Raw genomic sequence first — 22,927 nt, forward strand, 5'->3', positions numbered from 1 at the left:
AGAGAAAATTCTGCTTCAAGTATCTTCACGTTTCAAGTTTCTTCAAACTTCAAGACAGTTTAACTAGAAAAATGGTACCAATGAACCTGTTTGCAGGGTAGAAATAGAGACGCCAATGCAGGGAACAGATACGTGGACCCAGTGGAGAAGGAGAGGGTGGAATGCACTGAGAGATCAGCACTGACCTATCTATACTGACATGAGTGACACGGACAGCTAGTGGGGAGCTGCCGGGTAGCACGGGGAGCTCAGCTCGGGGCTCTGTGATGACCTGGAGGGGCAGCATGCGGGGAGGGGAGGGAGGCTCAACGGAGCGGTCATGTGTATGCATATGGCTGACTCCTTGGCGGCTCAGCTGGTAAAGAATCCTCCTGCAATGCGGGAGACCTCGGTTCGATCCCTGGGTTGGGAAGATCCCCTGGAGAAGGGAAAAGGCTACCCGACTCGAGGATTCTGGCCTGGAGAATCCCATGGGTTGTATAGTCCATGGGGTCCGCAAAGAGTCGGACACGACTGAGCAACTTTCACTTTTGGAGAAGGAAATGGCACCCCACTCCAGTACTCTTGCCTGGAAAATCCCAAGGATGGAGGAGCCTGGTGGGCTCCAGTCCATGGGGTCGCAGAGTCAGACACGACTGAGCGTCTTCACTGTCTCACTCGGTCACTCACGGCTGATTGACGTTGTACAGCGGTAACTTACAATGCTGGAAAGCAGTCCTCCTCCAATGGAAAGACAAGTATCAGAAGGTTTAGCGGTTGGACCAAGCGTAGAGGTGGCGGGATCAGGCCTCCAGTCGGTACCACAAAGCCACCATTGTGCCATTTCTGGTTTCTTTTCTCATCCGGGTTTCCACCTGCAGTCAGAACATCCCCCAGGAGGCTGCTGGCAGCCTCTCAGCATGTCGGGGGGAAAAGTTCTTTCACTGTCAACCTCTCAGGTTCAGGAAGGGAACTCCTGGTTCTGTTTCCTTCACATGCATGTCCTTGAAGAGTCCGTGTGAGCAGCCAGTCATGACACAGTGACATGGGCCCGTGATGGGGTGAGCGAGTACCCCAGAGGATGGGTGTGCAGTGAGGGAAAGCATCGCCAAGTCCAGATGGAAGTAGTTGGTTAGGCCTTCCAGGGGAAGAGGTCTGGCAGTCTCAGCCACGATTGCCTCTGCAGTAGGAGTATTTGTTGAGTTCAAGAAGCCAAGATGCAGCTGTCATCTCTATATAACAGCTTCCCCGGGGCTGCCGTGGTAAAGAATCCGCCTGCAATGCGGGAGACGCAGGTTCCGTCCTTGGGTTGGGAAGATCCCCTGGAGGAGGGCATGGCAACCCACTCCAGTACTCTTGCCTGGAGAATCCCATGGACAGAGGAGCCTGGTGGGCTGCAGTCCATGGGGTCACAGAGAGCTGGACACTCCTGAGCAGCTGAACAGCAACAGCAGCCTTCTCTGAGATGGAACCTCCTCTCCTGTGAACATGTTGGCTCATGAATCATAACACACACATTTGACCCCAGTCGCACTCAGTATCTGCCCATCATGCATCTCCATGGAGCCCATGGAGAATCGAGCTGGAGAAAAGAATGTTCTAAATTAGAAGAAATAAACTCAGTGCTGTGCTGCAAGAAAGTAAAAATTCTTACACTCATCAGAGGTACCCAGAATAGTGAAGGGCAGACAAGGGCAATTGAAACACGGTGTGACCAAAAAACCCAGAAGACAAAAGCCCAACCCCGTCATTATAGTCTGAGATATTAGCACCTGATATGGACTTCCCAGGTGTTTCAGTGGTAAAGAACCTGCCTGCCAGTGCAGGAGACATAAGAGACTTGGGTTCGATCCCTGGGTCAGGAAGATCCCCTGAAAGAGGAAATGGTACCCCACTTCAGTATTCTTGTCTGGGAAATCCCATGGACAGGGGAGCCTGGTGGGCTACAGTCCATGGGGTTCCAAAAGTGTCGGACACAACGTGGTGATTGAGCAAGAATGCAATCTCTATGTAAAACGGGCACACAGTCCTTTAGATATATAAAGATTCACAATACATATTCATCAGATGAGTATTTCCTCAAAACAAGACTTAAGTGATGTTTGGTGCATTGAAAAGTTAGTTGCGATTTTAGATATGTTTAGATGAGCAGTGCATGCTATTTGGTATAAATGTTCAGCATTAAGTCAACAATAGTTTTCTTTTTCTTTTTTGCATTATCTGGGCAATTTGGGATATTAGAAATGGTGCAAGACTATTGCTGATGAAATCGGTATCAGTTCAGTTCAGTTGCTCAGTCGTGTCTGACTCTGCAACCCCATGAATTGCAGCATGCCAGGCCTCCCTGTCCATCACCAACTCCCGGAGTTCACTCAGACTCCCATGGATGCAAATTTTTCCCTGTGAAGTTTCCCTGTAGGAAGCTGTGATTCTATATGTGTGCTACCCATCATCTCATCCTGTACATAGGGGCAAAGAAGTAGATGCTAAATAAATGTTTGCTTTTGACAAAGAAGTAGATGCTAAATAATTGTTTGCTTTTGACATCAGTGAAAATACTGACCATGCCCTTCTCCCAAGAACATTTTGTAGACTGGGAAGTGATCCCAGATGTCTCCCCATCATCCCTCACTTCAGAGCAATTGGGAAAGAGTATAGTCCAGACTTAGTCAGTGTCCCGTAACGTTTTTCATATGTTATTTTAAATCCATAACAAGCATAAACTTTCAAAAACATCTTTTACAACATCTGCACAGAATTTGAAAGATGGAAACTGACATAATATTAAAAACTATATAGATGCATGCCCTATATGGAAAGCTACAAATTAAACAAGCAAAATGGGCCAGAAGCCTGAAAGGCAGGTCAAAGTGAAATTTTAAAAGGACCCAGGCTGCCATGGAGAAAGCAGCTAGAATTTCTGAATCTTCTGTTAGGACTTGCATTCTCAGAAGACTGGTAGCAGAGCCACTGTGATGGCATTATGGAGCCATATTGAGTCTTATAGACGGATTCCATTTTTTCCTGGGGGAAGAAGAAATCCCCACGTCTGATCAACAGTCCTAGATCGCAATAGACAGGTATATTTATAATAAGAAATTGATTCTCAGGCTTCCCTGGCGGCTCAGCTGGTAAAGAATCCACCTGCAATGCGGGAGACCTGGGTTCGATCCCTGGGTGGGGAAGATTCCCCTGGAGAAGGGAAAGGCTACGCACTCCAGTATTCTGGCCTGAGGAATTCCATAGACCGCATTCCCAGTGAATAAAAGAGGCAGCAAGTTGAAAGTCATTCTGACTGCGTTCATTGCCTGGGGACGTCTGTGTCCGGCCTAATACTAGTTCTGTTTTTTTCTAAATTCCCACATGGACGCCAGAGAACCCTGTTGAAGCTGTTGTTGTAAGCACTAGACTTCCTTTCCGACGTTTTATTCTTTCACTTGCCTTGAAGGAGTATGATACAATGTCTTTGAAGGGCCGTTTTCAGGAGGTGAAGGGCTGTTGCTGCCAGTCCTCGGAGTGGCTGCGTCGGCACCGCTCACTTAGGAAGCAGCTGGGCCTCCAAGAGGTCTTTGCAGGTCTGGAATTTGTTTCCCGTTTCTTCACGTACATACACTCCAGATTTTATTTCTATTTCTCATATACCTCAAATTTTATAAAACTGGCTCATCACTAAAGACGACCACATTTCTCCAGTTGTATTAAAGAAAAAAAATTGGGTCCTCTAGGCTGCAGAAACATTTATAAGGTAATTAAAATATAAGTAAGCTTCACTCCAGGTGATTCCTTAGGGGCTCAGTGGTAAAGAATCTGCCTGCAATGCAAGAGACTCAGGTTCGATCCCTGGGTCAGGAAGAGCCCACGTAGGAGGGCATGGCAGCCCACTCCAATATTCTTGCCTGGGACATCCCTTGGACAGAGGAGCCTGGCGGGCTACAGCCCATGGGTTGCAAAGAGTTGGACACAACCGAGCCACTCAGCAACAACAGCAACACTTCACTTCACCATTCCATGAACGTGGACAATTGAAAAGGTTGTTTTCCTTCAGTTAGAAAAGAAACTAATGTTTTGCTTAACCATGGAGACAAGCAGTTTGCTCCTGTGACCCCACTTGTACTTAACATCAGATGTTGACACGCGCTAGTTCAATTCGCAGGCGTTTTCGTCATAGACACGTTTTTCTTGACGCCTGGCTTAAGCCACTCTTTTTGTGTGGTGTATACTCTCTATGCTAGCGTGGCAGAGCGCTGTGCTCCTTTCTGCAGCACCAAAAGCTTTCTGGGTGTGCTTTTTATTTGCTTCGCGTTTCGGTACTGAGAGGGAGCATTGATGCCAAACTTGTATTTGTGGTAGTTTATTTAACACACGCTTGCGTGATCTTTAGTATTCGCCTCTTCCAGTGGCCTTGCGCGTGTTGATGCGTTTAACATTCCTCACAGCCTGTGGGGGTGGTACCGACCGTGGTGCTCACATCTCAAGGATAGCTACCTGCGTGTTTGGTCAGTCCTGTCCAACTCTCAAGGACTGTAGACCTCCAGGCTTCTCTGTCCGTGGGATTTCCCAGGCAAGAATACTGGAGTGGGTTGCCATGCCCTCCTCAAAGGGGTCTTCCCCACACAGGGATCCAACCCACGTCTCCTGTGTTGGCAGGTAGATTCTTTACCATTGAGCCACTGGGGAACCCAGTGAGGATGACTTACTTGGAGCACAAAGAGATAAAGGAACTTTCTGGAGATCACATGCTTGATCACTGGCGGCAACCAGGATTCATCTCTTTTTATATTTAACGTTTTAATTTTGACAGCGTGTAGTGTCAGACTTTTATTTTTTTCAGCTCCAAAATCACTGTAGCTGGTGATTGCAGCCATGAAATTAAAAGACGCTTACTCCTTGGAAGTAAAGTTATGACCAACTTAGTTAGCATATTCAAAAGCAGAGACATTACTTTGCCGACTAAGGTCTGTCTAGTCAAGGTGATGGTTTTTCCAGTGGTCATGTATGGATGTGAGAGTTGGACTGTGAAGAAGGCTGAGCGCCGAAGAATTGAGGCTTTTGAGCTGTGGTGTTGGAGAAGACTCTTGAGAGTCCCTTGGACTACAAGGAGATCCAGCCAGTCCATTCTAAAGAAGATCGGTCCTGGGTGTTCATTGGAAGGAATGATGCTAAAGCTGAAACTCCTGTACTTTGGACACCTCATGCGAAGAGTTGACTCATTGCAAAAGACCCTGATGCTGGGAGGGGTTGGGGGCAGGAGGAGAAGGGGACAACAGAGGATGAGATGGCTGGATGCCATCACTGACTCAATGGACATGAGTTTGAGTAGACTCCAGGAGTTGGTGATGGACAGGGAGGCCTGGCATGCCACATTCCATGGGGTCACAAAGAGTCGGACATGACTGAACAACTGAACTGAACTGAGTTTGCCAAACAGGGATCTAGGCCATGACCCCTGCACTGGAAGGGTGGAGTCTTAACCACTCGTCCACTGGAAAAGTCCCTAGGATTCATTTCTTGACTGCTTTGCTGCCTCCCCAGTGCCAGACACAGAGCAGCAGATATCCACTCACAGGGTGTTTGCAGCGATCATGGTCATAAAGACAGGGATAGCTAAAGGCAGCAGCGATGCTGTCCAGCTGCACGGTCTCGGGCTCTTTAGAGGCTTCCCAGGTGGCTCAGCAGGAAAAGAACCCTCCTGCAATGCGGGAGATGCAGGAGACGTGGGTTCAGTCCCTGGGTCGGGAAGATCCCCTGGATGAGGGCATGGCAACCCACTCCAGGATTCTTGCCTGGAGAATCCCATGGACAGAGGAGCCTGGGAGGGGCAGGTATAATCCATGGGGTCCAAGAGAGTTGGATACGACTACAGCGACTAAGCATGCATGCACAGATGAGGTTCAGTGGTAAAGAACCCTCCTGCCGATGCAGGAGACTTAGGAGACGCAGGTTCTATCCCTGAGTAGGGAAGATCCCCTGGAGGAGGAAATGGCAGCCCATTCCAGTACTCTTGCCTGGAAAATCCCATGGACAGAGGAGCCTGGTGGGCTGCAGTCGACGGGGTCGCAAAGAGTCATACCGTAGAGTCGGCTTAGCAGTAGCAGCCAGGATGAGAGGCTTGTCCTGCAGCAAACCATTAAGCACGGAAGTTCTTGAGACTAAGACTCGGAGGTGTCCTTTCTTCCTGTGGAGGAAGGGGGCTCAGGATGTGATTTAGAGCAAGTCCCTGCCTGAGCACAGGGAGGACTCCCCTCCCGCTCACGGGCACAGTTGAGAGGGAGAGGACCGGGTGCTGAGGTGAGAGCCACCTGCTCTTCCCAGTTCTGCTTGCAGGTTGGGAAGGGGCTTGCAGATAAGACAGACCACGTCCGTTTCCCCAGATGCAGCCTTCGGGCCTGGGACACCCTCCTGCAGCGTGGGGTGTACACCCCTCCAGCTTCACTCTTCCAGTTCTGGTTAGTCTGGGATGGAGCCTGGACGTCAAAACTACCATCAGAAAGAAACGGACAGCTCCCAGGTGAGTCTAAAGTGTGGTCAAGGCTGACGACCATTGTTCCTGGCAGGGGAATCTAAGGTGTAGCCAAAGATGAGGATGAACATTCTTTGAGAAGTTCTCCGCGTGGCCACCAGGGTGCTGGTGGTGGTTCAGTCGCTCAGTCGTGTCCTACTCTTTTGAGAACCTCCCCCACACCCCCACCCCAGAGTGTAGCCCACTAGGATCCTCTTGTCCATGGGATTCTCCAGGCAAGAAGACTGGAGTGGGTTGCCATTCACTTCCCGACCCAGGGATCGAACCCCAGTCTCCTGTATTGGATTGACAGTTGAAATCTTTGCTGGTGAGCCACCAGGGAAGCCGGGCCACAAGGTCACCAGAACCCATAGTGCAGGTTTGGGAGAGAGAGGTGCCTAAATAGAAAGCCAGGGCTAAATAAGCCTCAGCTTCATCATCAGGCTTCCCTGGTGGCCCAGTTGGTAAAGAGCCCGCCCACAATGCAGGAGACCTGGGTTCGATCCCTGGGTCGGGAAGATGCTCTGGAAAAGGAAAACAGCTACCCACTCCAGTAATCTGGCCTGGAGAATCCCAGGGACTACAGTCCGTGAGGTCGCCAAGAATCAGGCATGACTGAGCAACTTTCACTTTTCACTGTCACTTTTCATCATCAGGAGATCTGGAAGATTCTGCACAGCTTCGTGACCAGTCCTAGAAATACTGGGACAATAATGGCCAGCCAGAGGAGAGTGGGGCTTCCCAGCAGTCCCCAACCTTTTTGGCATCAGGAACAGGTTTTGTGGAAGTCAAGTGTTCCCCGGGCTGGGGGTGCAAGTGGATGCTTTCCAGTTGATTCAAGCACACTACATTTGGTGTGCACTTTGTTTTTTTTTACTATGGCATCAGCTCCACCTCAGATCATCAGGCATCAGGCTCCAGAGGTTGGGGACCCCTGACTTAGATTGCTGTGCTTACTCACTCAGTTGTGTCCGATTCTTTGCAACTTCCTGGACTGCAACCCACCAGGCTCCTCCGTCCATTGGATTCTCCAGGCAAGAATACTGGAGTGGGTTGCCATGCCCTCCTCCAGGGCATCTTTCCTTCCCAAGGATTGAGCGCAGGTCTCCCGCATTACAGGCCGATTCTTTACTGTCTGAGCCACCAGGGAAGCCCCAGAATACTGGAGTGGGTAGCCTCTCCCTTCTCCAGGGGATCTTCCCCACCCAGGAATCGAACCGGGGTCTCCTGCATTGCAGGCGGATTCTTTACCAGCTGAGCTACCAGGAAAGCTCTTTACTCCCTAGAGTACGGGTGAATTAAGTTCTGTTCTGCACAAAAGTCCAATGGCTGTGGAGTACGTTACTTGTTTAGACTGATTCTATGTTTATTCTTACCTAAAACGTTCACTGAGTTTCTAAATAGCTGTGACTTTGTTGAGTCCACTGTTTGAACCATGTTTTTAGTAAAGAAAACTCACTTTTTAGAATAAATGTAAGATAATTTCTGTATTAACGAGTATAGTTCTCTATTAATGAGTTATCATAATTAGAGCTATTGTAGTGTAACAGAGGAGGCTGGTGGGCTACAGTCCAGGGGGTTACAAAGAGTCAAACTTAGCAAGTTAATAACAGCAGCAAACTTGACGGTCATGAACGCAGGCTTCTGAACCACGTTTGTGGATGGACAAACACACACTAAACACACACTCAAGTTCAGGTCAGTCGCTCCATCGTGTCCAACTCTGCAACCCCACGGACTACAGCACGCCAGGTCTCCCTGTCCAGCACCAGTTCCCAGAACTTTCTCAAACTCACATCCATTGAGTCGGTGATGCCATCCAACCATCTCATCCTCTGTCGTCCCCTTCTCCTCCCGCCTTCAGTCTTTCCCAGCATCAGGGTCTTTGCAGTGAGTCAGTTCTTCACATCAGGTGGCCAAAGGATTGGAGCTGCAGCTTCAACATCAGTCCTTTCAGTGACTATTTAGGACTGATTTCCTGTAGGATTGTCTGGTTGGATCTCCTTGCAGTCCAAGGGACCCTCAAGAGTCTTCTCCAACACTACAGTTCAAAAGCATCAATTCTTTGGCGCTCAGCTTACTCAAGACAGCATCATTATTCACAAAAGAAGTGTGAGTTATTTGTACTCCTGTAAGAGTTTACATTTTAAGAAATAAAATATTTTTCTTCTTTGTAAAGAAACACGCATTCTTCATGAAGTATTTAGAGAATACAGATACAAATTTAGAGAAACAAAATATTGACTCCCCATGTAAAATTAATCTATGTGAATATACATACCATATACTCATAGGTAAATGGAATATATACTTTATAGAGATTTCTATCTCAAACTTGGTACAAAACATTATATAAAAAGCCATCAATATGAGATCATCTAAGCTAATAACTTCCTGGTGGCTCAGTGGTAAAGAATCAGCCTGGCAATGCAAGAGACGTAGATTCAATCGCTGGGTCGAGAAGATCCCCTGGAGAAGGAAATGGCAACCCACTCCAGTACTCTTGGCTGGAGAATCCCATGGACAGATGGAGAAGCCTGGTGGGGTACAGTTCGTGGGGTCTCAAAGAGTCGACACAAGTGAGTAACTGACACCTTCAACCTAATAGCTGCCAGTAACTTGATTGATTATACAGTCAGTGACCTAATAGTAAGTGTATATAAGAGACTCCCTTTTGCGTATCTCGTTTCCAGACATCTTATCACTAATCTAGACTCGTGAACATCATATCAACACGTAGTAGTGTCTGCTTGTGAATGATGTGAAGAACAGAAAGAGTATATTAGATATGGAGGTTTAATTATTTGCTAGGCTTTCTCACTACCTAAATGAGGTCTTCCCCCCGGCTTTTACAACCATGCTGTCTGAAGCTGTGTCTTAATAAACTGATAAATTATGGCTTACCATGGGTATCAGTGTTAGAAGTACTAAATACACAAAGATCAAGGCTATCTACTAAGTAATATGGTAAAGTTTTTTTAAATACACCCATCAGACCTCATACTTTCAAATAAGTGTTTTATTCAACACAGTCCTGTTAAGAGCTGATTAACTGTCTCCTTCACCTATGAATGTATTTATTCAGCAGTGTCGCCTGTGAGTGCTCTGGGTTTGACATTTTCCCAGGCTCATGGGTGGTGTAATGATGAATGAGGCAGGTAGGCTAGAGTCTCATGAGGAAGAAAGATGGCACCTAGCCATTGCAAGACAGAGGTGTAAGCCTTAAGTTGGCACTGATGATGTGAAATCCTACCCAACCTAGTCCCTGGCGTCAGGTCACTTGTTAAAACAACATGACTCCCTGGAGAAGGAAATGGCAACCCACTCCTGTATTCTTGCCGGGAAAAGTCCATGGACAGAGGAGCCTGGTGGGCTGCAGTCCATGGGGTTACATGCATGAGGGTGGAGGGAGATGGGTTGGTAGCAATGAACTAGTAGAACTAAAAAAAAGACTCCTAAGCTGAATCCAGGCCAGTGGAATTCCAGAGTGTGAGTAAAGAGTTTTAAAAGTTCATTCATTATCAGTAGTTCCATTTGCAACAGCGTGGGTAGTGCGAGAGATTGTCATGCTGAGTGAAGTCAGTCAGATAAAGAGAAATAGCATATAATACTGCTTATACGTGGAATCTAAAGAGAAATGATACAGATGAACTGTCTGTTTACAAAACAGAAACAGACATACACTTAGAGAATGAACGTATGGTTGTGTGTATGCAGCGGGAGCTTGGGGGGAAGGATGAGGGAAGCAATAGTCAGGAAGTTAGGGACGGACATGGACACACGGCTATATTTAACATGGAGAATCAGCAAGGACCTGTTGTCCAGCACAGGGAACTCTGCTCAATACCCTGTAATAACCTATGGTCACCAGGGGGGAAGGATGGGGGAAGGGATAGTCAGGGAGTCTGGGATGGACATGGACACACTGCTGTATTTAACATGGAGAACAAGCAAGGACCTGCTGGACAGCACAGGGAACTCTGTTCAGTCCTCTGTAATAACCTTATGGTTCCAGGGGGTAAGGGTGGGGGAAGGGATGGTTAGGGAGTTTGGGATGGACATGGACACACTGCTGTATTTAACATGGAGAACCAGCAAGGACCTGCTGTCCAGCACAGGGAACTCTGCTCAGTCCTCTGTAATAACCTTATGGTCACCAGGGGGGACGATGGGGGAAAGGATAGTCATGGAGTCTGGGATGGACATGGACACACTGCTGTGTTTAACATCGAGAATCAACAAGGACCTGCTGGACAGCACAGGGAACTCTGCTCAGTATTATGTAACAACCTAAATGGGAAAAGAATTTGAAACACAATAGATACCTGTGTGTGCAGAACTGAATCAGTTTGCTGTAAACCTAAACCTAACACAACAGTGTTAATCAGCTACATGGTCATTTCATGACGTGTGTAAGTCAAATTATTATGTTCTCCATCTGAAACTTACACAGTGCTGTATACTAATCATGTCTCAGTAACACTGGGAGAAAAAGGACATTGTCAGAACTGTGTCATCGTCACTGTAAAAGCATGGTGCTCTTGGAATCATCCTCAAAAGTCTAGGGTATTTTATTGACTGTTCCTTAGAGGGACGAATGATAAATATATCATATAAATCGGATTCTTTTCATACGAGTACTGCTAGTTCAGCACAGTGTTAGAGTCATACTGGAACCTTCCGTTTTGCCATTTTATTTGTTCTTTCTGACTGTGCTGGGCCTTGGCCGGCTTCTTTCTCTGGCTGTGGCTAGCAGGGGCTCCTCTTTGCTGGCAGGCTGCTCATCGCGGTGGCTTCTCTTGGCGCGAAGCGCAGGCTTCAGGCGCACAGGCTTCAGTAGCTGTGACTCACGGGCTTAGCTGCCCCGCGGCAGGTGGAATCTTCCCAGACCAGGAATCGAGCCCGTGTTGCCTGCATTGGCAGGCAGAATCACTGGGCAGCCGGGGAAGTCGCCACACTTAACCTTTCAAAAGCTCTGGGATTTGATAGAGGGAACGGCATACAGTAGGCGCTCAGTGACTGTTTACTGCTAACTGACTGCGCGACAGGTCTGACAAAATGATTGATATACACCTGCAAACTTCTGTTTCTGGCCTAAAAGCAGACAGGCCTGCGTGCTGAGCCGGCTTTGCCAGCGGCGTTTCTCACTCATTGTATCATTTCCAGGCACTCTTCAGAGAGGAGAGACTCCCTTGGACAAGAGAGGCAGGCTGCCAAAGCCCACTGAATGTGCTTCAGATATTCAGGGTGAGTACTCAGCAAGGACCATACAAATTCAGATTTTAAAATTCAGGTGCATTTAAGTCACATCAGTGTGATGGAAAGTAACTCAGTTCGCATACAGTGATATGTTTACACACAGACACACACTCACAGGGAAAGTTTAATGGGTGTGGCTTAAGGTAAGTCAGCATTTGTTTCTCCTCATTCATGCGGACTGTTTGGTTCAAATCCAGGAAGTGCCACATATAGCTGTGTGACCTTGGGAAGGTTACTTAACCTCTCTGTTTTTTTAGTTCCTTACATTATACATTATGGATAACATAATGTAATTAACACCTAAATTATAGAATGTGTGTGAGGCTGAGTGAGTTAATATATATAAGGAGCCTAGAATTCTGTCACATAGAACCGTTTCACTATTGCACTGACATTGTTTTCTACCATAACAATATTAACATTAGAAATATTTAATTTACCAGGCAAATAATCGATAAATTGTTAATATGTATAAGAAGATATCATTATGCTTAAAATTTTTAATAGTTCTGAATCCAGATAAGTTAATATATACAAAGAGTGTACAATACCTTTGGTCACATAGTAACTATTTTATTGTTATCCTTAACTATAATAATCTTACACATAATAATCTTAACATTGAGAACACTTAGATTACTGGATCCAACTACCATTTGAATGGTTTTGATTATTTTTAATGTTTTCAGTATGTATAAAAACCTGAATTATCAAAATGAGAGTGAAATTAAATGGTTCCTTTGGAAATGCAGTAATTTAGAGTACCTTTCCTCTCTAGATGAAAAATGTATCCTCAAGAAATCCAGTTCCTTGGAACTGAGTATATTTTAAAATTCTAACTCATTTTCCTTGCAATTTATAGATCTAGCATTATTAAAATATTCATATCTTCGAGCTAATGTGGCATAACAAATTTAATTTGCACAACAAAGATGACATGAATAGAACATGATCTATAATCACTTTTTTTCAGCCTCACGCTGCAGGCACTTCATCAGGAAGAGGGACAAGTCAGATATATTTTGTAGCTCTATAAAACCTTCCGAATAAACTCTTAGAAAGTGATGCAGTAATACAGTTTGAAACAAAACATTTTGTATCGTTTTCACGGTGTCTCAGTTGAGTAAGGTACCACCGGCTGTCCTTGACAGGGTTGTTTGACATGTATGGGGGTGTTTTGTGATATTTTCACTGAGGAGCCTCTACCAAGCAGTATAATCTGATATTGTGAAGGAGGGATGGAGGAGAAATGGGGGGAAGAACCACAGGCTGCAATGCTGGTCCAAGGGCAGCTCCAGGGCAGACATGACCAGACCCGTGTACTGCTGAGCCTGGTCTACCTCTGGCTGGGGAGCTCCCTCAAAGAGTGCAGCCTCCTGAAACCCGGGCGCAGACCCCAGGGGCTGCTGCTGGAGGCCCGTAGCCCAGTGTGCTCCTTGCTGCACAGGTCGGGACACAGGTTCTTCCTCGAAGGCAGATGTGAGCTGCGCATCTGAGGCCTCTCTCCTCTGGGTTCCGAATCCAGCTGAGCATCTGCGTAGAGTCTGATCGTTTGCCCTTTGTACCAGACACGTCCAGGGTTCAACACGGACCCACGTCTGGGGTGTCCACTTGCACAGAGCGTCTTCTCTGAGGATGACTCACCTTGCCTTCTGGTTTTGGGGGAGCGTGTGTGAGAGGCGGGTAAGGATTAGCTAAGGGGGTTTTACGGTGATCAATCTTGTCTCTCTGAAGGGCTCTGCCTGTGGCACTGAATGTTATTATTAGTTCTGGTGGGGGAAGGAGGGGGAGGGGAGGAGGAGGAGGGGGAATTACAGCAGTAAAAGCAGGCGGTGAAGGGAGTCATGGTAATAACAGCAACAATAATAACATTGTTACTATTTTTTGGACCTGCTGTGGAGGTTTGCCCTGTGAAATGTGACGCAATATTTGTACCACTGCTGCAGAGCAAGTATCTGTGTTTTTTAATTTTAGAGATGATACCTGCAGAGGTTAAGTAACTTGCCCCAGTTCATCAAGCCAGTGAATGACGGATGTGAAATCCAGACCCATGTGATGGGGATCCCCAGGCGTGTGCTCCTAACCTCCACATTTCTAATCAAGATGTGGGCGTGATTACTCTATACGCTCTTCGTGTGAGATGCCTGGTGCCTGTGTGCGTCATCATCTCTGAAAGCCCAATATCTTCACCCGTAGAAAGTCAATAATCGTAATAACCAACCTGACTTTCTCATAGAGTTAATGCGAAGAAGAAAAGATACTGTTGAAAGAGTGTTTTTGTAAAGGGAAAATGTTTTGGTAAAGTGTAAACTCTTCGTAAATACACATTGGTTATTACTGTACTGGTGGTTATTATTGTGCTGCTGTGAAATTTTTTGTGTTCTGGAAAGGAGAGTAGTTTGCAGTTGACCATAGCAAAGGTGAGAGAGCTTCATGCTCAGGAAGGATCCCAGAGTTTAGAGAGCTGGAAGGTCTTTGGAGGATGTCCAGGTCAATGGTTCCCTGTTGCGCTGCCTATTTATATCGCCTGGGGGAACCTTTTAAAAATCGATGCTCAAGATTCATTCCAGTGTCAGAAATCTCATTTAACTGGTGTGGAGTAGAGCTTAGACAGCTCAGTATACACATGAGCATGTGTGTTTGTACATGTAAATGTGTGTGTGCCGATGTAGTATTGGTAAAGCACATATACACACACAAGCATAGTGTGTGCGTGCATGGGCACACTTGTGTGTGTTCACCCACGATGATTCTGCTGCGTAGTTGGGGGCAAGAATGGCTGAGCAGAACCCACAACCTTCTTTCTAGTAAGCATGGTTCAGTTCAGTCGCTCAGACGTGTCCGACTCTTTGCGACCCCACGGACTGCAGCACGCCAGGCCTGCCTGTCCATCACCAGCTCCCAGAGTTTACTCACACTCACATCCACTGAGGCGGTGATGCCATCCAACCATCTCATCAGTAATCATGGTAGCCTCTTGTTTACCCAGAATGGTTACAGCCGACACCCCCTGCCCAGGTCCCAGCCGATAAGCCCACCGCCTTCCTCTCTCGGGTGTCCTGGTCTGGATGATAAATTATGCCATCCTCTGGTGGCTCAGATGGTAAAGAATCTGCCAGCCAATACAGGAGATGGGGGTTCAGTCCCTGGGTTGGGAAGAGCCCCTGGAGAAGGGCATGGCAACCCACTCCAGTGTTCTTGCCTGGAGAATCCCATGGACAGAGGAGCCTGGCGGGCTACAGTCTGTGGGGTCACAAAGAGTCAGAGGTGACTGAGCAGCTGAACGCACTGCTGAGGAGGAATTAAGACTTGAGGGGGCTATTTTCCTTCCAAAGAGAATTGAGTAGAATGCCCTCCTTGGGCTTTCAAGGGTTGCTTTGCAGTCATGTTCAACACCATATGAGTAAGCATGATGCTTCTTAAGAGTCTTAAGATGAGAGAATTTCTCTTCTGTTAAAGTCTTCTTTTAAAATTGATTTTATTTTTTGGCTGCACCGTGCAAGGCATGTTGGATCTTAGTTCCCTGACCAGGGATTGAACCCATATCCCCTGCATTGAGAATCTTACCCACTGGACCCCCAGGGAAGTTCCCAAGCTAAGAGAATTTCTTACTTTTGCTGTGATAGTAAAAGTTGTTTACGATAGAACTATACTGTGTTTCCATGTGGCCCACCTAAGTTTCACAGTCCTGAAGTCTCTCATCTCTGATTCATGCATGTAGGGCACATGTCATCACTGTTTCAGTTCCCGAAAGTGCCTTCTCGTGAATGGTAGCAATTGTTACTTAGGGAATTAAATTTTGGAAACAGATCAACAGCTTTACCAACTGTCTCGGTTCTACTTCTCTGAGTATCATGCAGGGCGGTGTGGACCTGCTGGGTATGACGTGCCTGATGACAATATTTATGAGACCTTTGTCCAAAAGAAAATTTGACGTTGACCCAGAAATCTGAGCGCTAAAGAACTGATGCTTTTGAACTGTGTTGTTGGAGAAGACTCTTGAGAGTCCCGTGGACAAACAAGGAGATCAAACCAGTCAATCCTAAAGTAAATAAGTCCTGAATAGTCATTGGAAGGATTGATGCTGAAACTGAAGCTCCAGTACTTTGGCCATCTGATGTGAAGAGCTGACTCATTGGAAAAGACCCTGATGCTGGGAAAGATTGAAGGTGGGAAGAGAAGGGGGTGACAGAGGATGAGATGGTTGGATGGCATCACCAACTCAATGGACATGAGTTTGGGTAATGGCTCAGAGGTTAAAGCGTCTGCCTCCAATGCAGGAGACCTGGGCTGGGAAGATCTGGAGAAGGAAATGGCAACCTACTCCAGTATTCTTGCCTGGAGAATCCCATTGACGGAGGAGCCTGGTGGGCTACAGTCTGTGGGATCACAAAGAGTCGGACATGACCGAGCGACCCAGCAACAACAACAACAACAAATCTGACGTGTAGTTGATTCTGACAGGTCTTTTTGGTGTCTTCTTGGTTGAGACTTTCTCAGCCAAGGTCACATCTGATTTGTCATTAAGGTCTGCATAGCCCAGACTATACACACCCCAGAATAACTCAGATACTTCTCAGCCAGTAGGCTGGCTTTTAGGGGATACACAGGAAGTCTCTCTTCAGTACAACCGTGAGTCCATGGATGTGGGCCCTTTTTTAAAATTTGTTTTGGCTGTACTGGGTCTTATTTACCACACATGGGATCTTATTTATTAGTTGCTGCACATGAAATTTTAGTTGTGGCATGTATGGGACCTGGTTTCCTGACCGGGAATCTAACCCCAGTCCCCTGCATTGGGAATGCAGAGTCTTAGCCACTGGACCATCAGCGAAGTCCTAGCACGTTTCTGTAATAATAGTAATGAAGCATTTCTCCTCACCCGTGGGCGTATCGTCCCCGAATGAGCCAGTCAGTAACTAGTGCAGCTCTCGGAAAGTGAAATGTTTCTCTTGAAATTGGTCAGAGTGAAATCAAAGATGGAAGATGTTCCCGTCAATCAGCATTAACGGCTTTGCTTCCTTGAGGTTACAGCTAACACCTGCTTCAAATGCTCATCTGTGATAGCTGAGTCGTCACCCCCAAGATAAGAGAACTCTAAGCCTTCCCGAGTCCATTAGATTTTCAGTGTGTCTTTAGTACATAAAGGTATCCGTTTCTGGGCATTGCATCACCTACGTGGTCAAAAAAAAAAAAGAGCTGTGTGTCGAATTGGACTCCCACGCAGGTGGTGCTTTTCGTAATACCAAGCAGCTTCTGGTTTTCCTGTGTGCATTCAAGGGAACCATAAACCACCTGGCTGAGTTGAGTTGTGCCTATCCATAAAGCACCAGGCGGCCCCAGGACACCAGCTCTGCTTGCTAATCAAAAGGGATATTGTCTTCGTGCCGGCTTAATGCAGAGATTGATAAAGGTATGCAGGTGCGCTGGGACTAGGCAAGTTTTATACCCACGCCAGCTTCTATGCCTCTGAAGCTCGCTATGTGTGCAGACCACTTTGGGGGTTTTTCCCTCCAAGGATAAATCACTGCCTTTAATCTCGTTATCGTTTGTACATCACTGAGGTGTTGTGCTCTGATTACAAGATGAATGACAGTCTTCCGTTTGGGACTCAAAAGTGGCAGATGATTCAAGGCCCACGTGGCAACTTTTGACTTTAGGAAACGTGCCCCTCCCTTCCTACCCACCCCTCTCCTGCCACACACACACACACACACAAACCCAGCATGCACTTAGCTCCCTGATTTCCAAAACATCAACATTAAAAAAAAGAAATTTGGAATTATGTTGCAATCCCTAAGGAGACTGTAGAGGGAGCTCTCCCTGGAATTAGCCCTGGGCAATACCTGCAGCCGGGTTGACCACCGCACGTAGCCTTTTTTTTTTTTTTTTTCCAGAGCTCTTTTTTTCTGCTTTTCTGCTTAAAGGAGGGGGCTTCGTATCCATTCTCCTCCCCCATCCCTTGTAAAGGAAATCTTGCAAATAACTCGTTTCATAGCTTACCGAAAGTAAAGTCAGTCGTGTCCGAATCTCTTTGACCTCATGGACTGTAGCCTACCAGGTTCCTCCATCCATGGGATTTTCAAGGCGACAGTACTGGAGTGGGTTGCTGTTTCCTTCTCCGGGGAATCTTCCCAACCCAGGGATCAAACCCGGCTCTCCTGCATTGTAGGCAGATGCTTTATCATCTGAGCCACCAGGGAAGCTTACCAAAAGCAGTGACTTTTTCATATGACTTGCATCACGATGATTATGTATTTCTGGTTTTCGAAAAACAGGAGCGACTTGAGCATGTGAATAACCTTGGACAAGCAGTATGAGTGTTTCACAATAATATATTGTGCGTAAGCTGCAGTGAAAGAAGTGTTAGTTGTCTAGTACGTTTCATCTCAATATTGTTTGCTGTATTCAGCTCAGTTCAGTGGCTCAGTTGTGTCCGCCTCTTTACGACCCCATGGACTGCAGCACGCCAGGCCTCCCTGTCCTTCACCATCTCCCGGAGTTTACTCAAACTCATGTCCATCGAGTGGGTGATGCCATCCAACCATCTCATCCTCTGTCGTCCCCTTCTCCTCCCGCCTTCAGTGTTTCCCAGCATCAGGGTCTTTTCCAAGGAGCCAGCTCTTCACATTAGTTGCATTATTTCTATATTTTGGTTCTTCTGTATATTTTTTTTTTATCTAAAAAAAGCAAAAAAGATGTATTTTTGGAGTAGGTGGTTTTGACTGTTGCCTGCCAGCCTCCTCTGTCCATGGGATTCTCCAGGCAAGAACCCTGGGCTGGGTTGCCTTTCCCTTCTCCAGGGGATCTTCCCAAACTGGGGATCGAAACTCGGGTCTCCCGCATTGCAGGCAGACTCTTTACCATGTGAACCACCACGGAATTCCCAAGGACGACAGCAAAAAAAAAAAGACGTATTTTGGGAGTAGGTGGTTCTGTTGTCCAGTTCTAGTTTACCCAGGGGACCAGTTGTGGCTTGCGAGTTCTGGTTCCCTGCGTAGGGACTGAACCTGGGCCGCCTGCCGTGGGAATGCAGTCTTAGCTACTGGACCTGCAGGGGACTCCCACGCCGATTCCTAATATTCTTCCTTCTTCTCTTCGTCTTCTGTCCGTATCCAGCCCTCCCCCCTCGTTTTCCTCTGCCTTCTGCTGCTCATCTTTTTCCTTCGGTGCCTTCTCAGACCTGTGCTCACCCGGTCATGAGGTTTTTGCCCTATTGTTCATTAACATGCTCCCTACAATAGGAAGCTTTAGGAACTGCAGTTGAATACCTTTTTCTTTGGGCACTAGTGGTAAGGAACCCGCCTGCCAATGCAGGAGACTTAAGAAATGCAGATTCGATCCCTGGGTCAAGAAGATCCCCTGGAGGAGGGCACGGCAACCCGCTCCAGTGTTCTTGCCTGGAGAATCCCATGGACAGAGGAGCCTGGCGGGCCACAGTCCCCGGGTCACAAAGAGTCGGACACGACTGAAGCGACTTAGCACGCACGCGCCTTTTTCTCGAGAGAAGCAAACTCAGAGTTGAAAGGAGAGGCTGCTCCTGTGTGCAGGGCACCTCCCCGTCTCAGAGAGTGCCCCAGCTGCTTTCTGCTCCGCAGGGCCCTGGGTCTCGTCTCAGCCCTTCAGGTTGACAGAGCGGGCCTCCCTTTGCAGGGAGGACTGTTCTAGCACACCACGCTGCACTCCTCAGACCTGAAGCCTGTGCAGGAGACTGAAACGTGTGCCTAAGATCCAGTTCTCCATTTCGTAGAAACTGGGACAGGAGTCTGGGGGCCTGGCTGAAGAGCTAGAAGCCAAACGTAATCTTCGTGGGTGGACATCTTCCTGCAAATATTTACGTGGGGTTCCTACCAACATGTGAGCCACTTCGCCCCCGGCTCAGTTGCGAACTGTTGTCTCCTCAGTCGCTCGGTTGTGGATTAGGGCCTGCCAGGCTCCTCTGTCCAAGGGGTTTTCCCAGCAAGGAAACTGGAGTGGGTTGTTGCCGCGTCCTTCTCCAGGGGATCTTCTCGACCCAGGGTCAAACCCTCATCTCTGTACTGGCAGGTGGATTCTTTACCCCTGGCACCACCTGGAGTCAGGTCATTTGTTCTGCCTCCTTATCCTGTTACTGTTGAGATGCTGAGTACTTAATACAGATAACAACAACAACAAACTCTTCAGAGAGAACAACGCTGCTGACAGGTAGGTAGCGTAGCTCACCTTCGTTTCTTTTTCATATCTGCCTGCTTTGTAACAGATGTTTCTGCATGAAATACTCTTCTGTCTCAAAGCTGAATACCTCGGCTTCATTTCCTTCTCCAAGACCATGAATTCTTTCCAAGGAAACGCTGTTTTCCGTGGTGCCTTATTGCCACGCCGCCCGCTGCTTTGTAATTTACTTCCGGTTCTCTTGCTGGATGAGAACACAGGTCCGCCGTGTGCCTCCAACTCTGTTTTTCCTGTAAATGGCTTCTCCTCCCCACCCCCCCGCCTTGTTTAATTTCTCTGCAACCAGCGCGCTCTGTACGTTTTCACGTGCGTCTCACAGTTCTCCGATTCCCCGCGTGAACTGTGGTCATCGTGATAACGAACATTTCTAAATCTGCTTCTCACATGATGCGTGCACAGGCACGTGGGGGTTCTGTGGGACGTCTGACACTGGTGAGCTTGGTTGACACCTCAACAGTGGTTTCCGCTTTTTTCCCGAGTGTTTCTGGAAACTCATAAAAAAGCACCGTGTATAGCATCATTTATTTTTTTCTCCTTAGGAACCTTTTCTTTCTTTCGTACAACCCATGTCCTTGTGAGGTGGCTTCTTTGTTTAGGTGTTTCCTTATGTTTGCTTTGAAAATAAATTTGACGGACTTTTAGAAATGTTTCAGTTCAGTCGCTCAGTCGTGTCCGACTCTTGGTGACCCCATGAGTCGCAGCATGCCAGGCCTCCCTGTGCACCACCAACTCCCGGAGTTCACTCAGATTCACGTCCATCGAGTCACTGATGCCATCCAGCCATCTCATCCTCTGTCGTCCCCTTCTCCTCCTGCCCCCAATCCTTCCCAGCATCAGAGTCTTTTACAATGAGTCAGCTCTTTGCGTGAGGTGGCCAAAGTACTGGAGCTTCAGCTTTAGCATCATTCCTTCCAAAGAAATCCCAGGGTTGATCTCCTTTAGGATGGACTGGTTGGATCTCCTTGCAGTCCAAGGGACTCTTAAGAGTCTTCTCCAACACCACAGTTCAAAAGCCTAAATTCTTCGGTGCTTAGCCTTCACAGTCCAACTCTCACATCCATACATGACTACTGGAAAAACCATAGCCTGACTAGACAGACCTTAGTCGGCGAAGTAATGTCTCTGCTTTGAATATGCTATCTAGGTTGGTCATAACTTTCCTTCCACGGAGTAAGCATCTTTTAATTTCATGGCTGCAGTCACCATCTGCAGTGATTTTGGAGCCCCCCAAAATAAAGTCTGACACTGTTTCCCCATCTATTTCCCATGAAGTGATGGGACCGGATGCCATGATCTTCGTTTCCTGAATGTTGAGTTGGAAAATAAAGCCCTTCATTTAATAGTCATGTTGCCAAAACAGGGGCATTTGAAACGGTGACAGCTGGCTGCAAAGAACAGTAGTTCTAGAGTTCACCAGTTCACTGATGACATTTCTTTTTTTCTGATTTCAAACCATATCTGCTAATCTAACCCTTTTCTAAGGACACACTCATGTAGACACCTTTTTTTTTAATGTGCCAGATGCATTCTTTATTTATTGGAGTGTAATTGCTTTACGATATTGTGTTAGTATCCACTGTACAACACCCTGAATCAGCTGTCTGTGTACAACACCCCCTCCCTGATGGGCCTCCCACCCACCCCTCCATCCTGCCCTCTAGGTCATCACAGAGCACCAAGCTGGGCCCCCTGTATTTTACAGTAGGTTCCCACTAGCTGGCGCTTCTGTGCACATCTTGCCTTTCATTCACTTAGTCGTGTCTGACTGCGACCCCGTGGACTGCAGCACACCAGGCCTCCCTGTGCTTCAGCCTCACCTGGGGTTTGTGCAGACTCACGTCCTTGGAGTTGGTGATGCCGTCCAAGCATCTCATCCGTTTTAGACATGGTAGTGTATGTGAATTAATCCTAATCTCCCAGTCTTCCCCATCCTCCCCTTCCCACCCTGTGTCCACGTGTGCGTGCGTGCTAAGTCACTTCAGTCGTGTCCAACTGTTGGTGAATCTATGGACTGTAGCATGCCAGGCTCCTCTGTCCTTGGGGATTCCTCAGGCAAGCATACTGGAATAGGTTGCCATGTCCTTTTCCAAGGGATCTTCCCTTCTCAGGGATCAAACCCATGTCTCCTACATCTCCTGCCGTAGCAGGCAGGTTCTTTACCACTAGCGCCATCTGAGAAGTCCGCCTGTAGACAGTGTAAAAATATTATTTGCTTCCCAGCGAGGAGGTGGGACATATACACACACACACACACACACACACACACACACACAAATATATACACAGCTACCTTTGTATGCAGATATACCCACCCACATGCATACACATCCGTCATACCTACATGTGTGCAAAGATTCACACGTGTGTAATAGTAATGCCTAGCTAGGCTGTGGTGTGGACAAGGCAATGGCACCCCACTCCAGTACTCTTGCCTGGAAAATCCCATGGGTGGAGGAGCCTGTTAGGCTGCAGTCCATGGGGTCACTAAGAGTCGGACATGACTGAATGACTTCACTTTCACTTTTCACTTTCATACATTGGAGAAGGAAATGGCCACCCACTCCAGTGTTCTTGACTGGAGAATCCCAGGGACGGGGGAGCCTGGTGGGCTGCTGTCTGTGGGGTCGCACAGAGTCGGACACGACTGAAGTGACTTAGCAGCAGCAGCAGGCTTCAGTATAATCAACCTGGCTGACCGTGGGATCCGTGTGGAGGAGAGGAAGAGCTGAAGGGCAGTGGCTGGGGGGGGGGGGGGGGGGGGCGGGGCGCCATCCTCACACCTGTTTCTAGTTAGTTCTAGGACAGGACAGAGTGTAAAGCTAGGAGGTGGGGCCCAAGGGACAAGGGCTTTTCGGTAGCTTTAGGGGTAGAAATTGCCGTCGAATAGGGAAATCCACAAAGGTTCAGGCAAGAGAAAGCAGAAACTGAGTCCACCTGGGAGAAGGGGAGAAGTGTGACGAGAAAGAGTCCTCATGGGTT

General features: G+C 47.5%; 1 protein-coding gene across 50 annotated transcripts in view; it reads left to right on the forward strand.

Moving 5' to 3' along the window:
* Positions 1 to 22,927, forward strand: part of LOC132657141 (basic salivary proline-rich protein 3-like) — a 443,202-nt gene that overhangs the window by 6,869 nt on the left and 413,406 nt on the right. For 41 of the 50 annotated variants that reach the window (XR_009598996.1, XR_009599005.1, XR_009598997.1 and 38 more), the window contains one exon: positions 11,645 to 11,725. The exons of 6 other annotated variants lie outside the window; for them this stretch is intronic. The gene's annotated coding sequence lies outside the window, so the exon portion shown is untranslated. Of the gene's footprint in view, positions 1 to 11,644; positions 13,421 to 13,711; positions 15,667 to 22,927 lie in introns of those variants that run through there. 3 more of the 50 variants (XR_009599032.1, XR_009599031.1, XR_009599013.1) reach the window with 2 other exon arrangements.

The sequence above is a fragment of the Ovis aries genome, chromosome Y (assembly GCF_016772045.2).
Source record: "Ovis aries strain OAR_USU_Benz2616 breed Rambouillet chromosome Y, ARS-UI_Ramb_v3.0, whole genome shotgun sequence".
NCBI lineage: Eukaryota > Metazoa > Chordata > Mammalia > Artiodactyla > Bovidae > Ovis > Ovis aries.